Here is a 3,951-nt window from a genome sequence, read left to right on the forward strand (position 1 = left end):
GGGAATGGGAAAAAGGTTGAGTTTACACCAGATTCAGTTGTGGTAAAGGAACTTGATGATGATGCCTTGGTAGCAGTGGGACAAGTCAATGACAACTCAAGGCTTTATTCATTCTCCCACTTTGTGCCAAGTTCACCTTCTAGGGCCTTGCTTACTCATTCAAATTTAGAAAGTAAGCTATGGCATGAGCGGTTTGGTCACCTCAACTACCGCTATCTTCAGCAGCTCAGCACTAAAGACATGGTCACAGGTCTACCTCGAATTAGTTTTTCAGAGGGTGTATGTTCAGGTTGTTGCATGGGCAAGCATCCCGAAGAGAAGTTTGATAAAGGGAAAACTTGGAGAGCTTTGGAAGTTCTTCAACTTGTTCACAGCAATGTAGTAGGTCCATTTCCAGCACCTTCATTTAGTAAGGCCCGCTATGTTCTTACCTTCATTGATGACTACTCCCGCTTCACTTGGGTCTACTTTCTCATTCATAAGAGTGAAGTATTTGACAGATTTCAGGACTTCAAGACTCGTGTGGAGAAGCAATCAGGGAAAGTGGTCAAGATTCTTCACACAGATAATGGAAGGGAATATGTGAACAAAAGACTTGAGGATTTTTGTACATTTGAGGGGATTGATCTTCAGCATTCTATCTCATACATGCCACAACAGAACGGGGTTGCAGAACGCAAGAATAGAACTCTCAAAGAAATGGCTAGTTGTATGATACATGCACGTTCTCTTGATCCCGCCTTTTGGGCAGAGGCTATCAGTTGTGCCACACACATCCAGAATCGGGTTCCTCACAAAGCTTTGCAAGGTATTACTCCTTTTGAAGCTTGGGCTAGTAGGAAACCGATTGTGAGACATTTCAGAGTCTTTGGGTGTCCAACATGGGCTCGCATACCTCCGTAGAAACGCAAGGCATTGGAACCTCAGAGTCGGCCTTGCATATTTGTTGGATATCCTGAGGGTGTTAAGGCATACAGGTTGATGGATCCAGAGACACATGAGGTGTTCATTGAGAGGAGTGTTCACTTTGAGGAAAGCTCTCCTAGCTTAGCCTCTCTACCTCCTCCACCTTCCTCCATTGTGGATAGTGATGTTAGTGATTCAGATGATGAGACTCCTTCAACTCCAACTTGCAGGGTTACACCTCCACAGGGTCCACTTGCAGTTGAGGAGCCTCGTTCTCCACCTCCACCTAGACCTCGTTGGGCTCGACAGACACTTGAGTCCGCTGGTTCTCTTGTTGGGGATCCTTTAGATACATGGAGAACTCGATCACAACATCAGGATCTTCCACATGCATTCATTGCTACCACTTCCGATCCACAGACATTTAGGGAAGCATCAGGGGTCCCTGAATGGGACCAAGCTATGGAGGAAGAGTATAGTTTCTTGATGAGGAACAACACATGGGATTTAGTCCATCTCCCTAAGGGGAGAAAGATGGTTCGAAAAGTGGATCTATCGGACCAAGTTTGCAGCAGATGGTAGTGTGGATAAGTATAAGGCTCGGCTTGCTGCGAAAGGTTTCTCACAGGTTGTAGGTGTTGACTATACTGAGACCTTTGCACCCGTAGCCAAGATGAACTCCATTCATTTGACACTTGCTATTGTTGCAGCTCATGGTTAGGCTGTACATCAGATGGATGTGAAGAGTGCCTTTCTTCATGGTGATCTTGATGAGGAGATTTATATGGAGTAGCCACAGGGTTTCATCTAAGATACTTCCTTGGTTTGCAGACTAAAGAAATCCCTCTATGGCCTTAAGTAGGCCCCTAAGGCTTGGTACGCCAAGATGGATTCCTTTCTTCTCTCCGCAGGGTTCACCAAGTGTCATTCTGATCGGAATGTCTACATTTTGCGACAGGATGACTCTCACTTGATACTTGTGCTCTATGTTGATGACTTGATCATTACAAGGAGTACTTCATCCATCATTAGTAGGGTCAAATATGCTTTGCATGATAGATTTGCTATGACTGACTTGGGTCTTTTGCACTACTTTCTCGAGATAGAGATTTCACAGTCACCTTCTAGGATTACACTATCGCAGCCCAAGTATGCTCTTGATCTACTTGCATGCTTTTATATGGCTAATTGTAAGCCTGCCCTGACTCCCTTTCTTTCAGGAGTCAAGCTTGAGGCTCAATGTTCTTCTCCACCAGTTGATGCCACTTTGTATTGTCAGCTTGTGGGTAGTCTCATCTACTTGACTCATACATGCCCTGATATTTCATTTGCAGTTGGCATGGTTTCCCGCTTCATGCAGGAACCACATGAGCTTCACTGGAAAGCCGCCAAATGCATCCTTCATTACATCTAGGGTACACATCACTATGGGATTCACTATGCAACAAGCACAGGACTTCGCTTGGTTGGTTACACAAACTCCGATTGGGCTAGCGATCTAGTTGATCGTATGTCTACTTCTGGTTACATTTTTCACCTTGGTTTGGGCCCCATTTGTTGGCAGAGCAAGAAGCAACATGCTATTTCTCTCTCTTCGACTGAGGCTGAGTATCGAGGCATTGTTAATGCAGTGACTGAGACCATTTGGCTCCAACAGATTCTCACCGAGTTTGGATTCACCACTCCATGGCCGACAGTTGTACATTGTGACAATCAAAGTGCTATTGCAATCTCGAAGAACCCGGTCCAGCACCAGCGGACCAAACACATTGAGATTCATATGCACTATATCCGAGAGCTCATCCAGGAGCAGATCATTGATTTGTAGTATTGTCCTACAGCAGAGCAGGTTGCTGACATATTCACCAAACCTTTCACCGAGAGTAAGTTCCAGCAGTTGCGAGCTCTCTTGGGGGTGCGGGATGTGTCATTAGGGGGGGTCAGCTGACTTCTCCTTCCTCTCTTATGGGGGGGACTTTTTCCTCTTTGAGGTTTTGTCCTTCTTCTTTGAGAGTCTTTTGTACATTCATCTCTCTTTTGGGGGGGAGTTTTTTTCCCACTGGGTTTTCTCCTTTTCTCCGTTTGTGAGAGATTGCATTGCATAGTTTTGCTTGCATTTGCATATTGTACATGGGTACCTATCATGGCCTAGTAGCCGGGATCCATCTTGCATTGTTGACTTGAGTCTTCATTCCCCTAAGTTGCACTTAAGGGGGGGTGTTGGTGTAAATAAATATTCATTTTGGATATTATTACACTTACTTAAGTTAACGTAGGATAATGCATCTCTTCATAGTTTGGATTTGAGACACTTAGGGAAGTGTGCACATAGGGGTAGAGCATGTAGGAGAAATTCTACCTTTTGTGGTCTTATTTTGCTGTTACACTCCACATTCGGTGGGTCATCTACCTCTTGTGGAACATTATATTATTTCTCCTACCTACCCTTAGTATTTCTTACCTACCCTTGTTTCTCATTGAGCCACATGTCATATTTGTGTGCTCATACATCCATATGGCCTTGCCTATATAAGTAGGCCTATATTCATTGTATTGGTTAATCCAGTTGATCATTTTACATATTGATGAGAATACAGTTTGTTCTTGTCATTATATTGTCTCTTTTATGCTTTTCATTGTACCCTTGATCTTGGCAAAATCCTACACTAGTTTATATGATTTAACTAAGATGATAGAAATGCTTCTAAAATGATTATTAGATTTATTTCTATTATAAAGAGAGGCTAAATGCTTTGCTAAAAATGAGTATAAGTATGATGCTAAAGACTTGGATTCTGAGAATGAGGGATGAAGGCTCTATTTATAGGAAAAACAGGGCAATGGATGGTCAAGATTGGATGATCTTATCAAGGGTCAGGATTGAAAGCTATCAAACCATGTTTACAATTCTCGCCAATGAAATGGTGACAATTGTCAACATAAGACTGCTTGAGAGGAGATGTAAGAAGCATTAAAAGCTTGAGAATGCCTCATGGTTACCTTAGGAGGTAAGGGTTAAGGTTAGGTTAGGGTTATCCATTGGAT

The sequence above is a fragment of the Cryptomeria japonica genome, chromosome 4 (assembly GCF_030272615.1).
Source record: "Cryptomeria japonica chromosome 4, Sugi_1.0, whole genome shotgun sequence".
NCBI classification, from domain to species: Eukaryota; Viridiplantae; Streptophyta; class Pinopsida; order Cupressales; family Cupressaceae; genus Cryptomeria; species Cryptomeria japonica.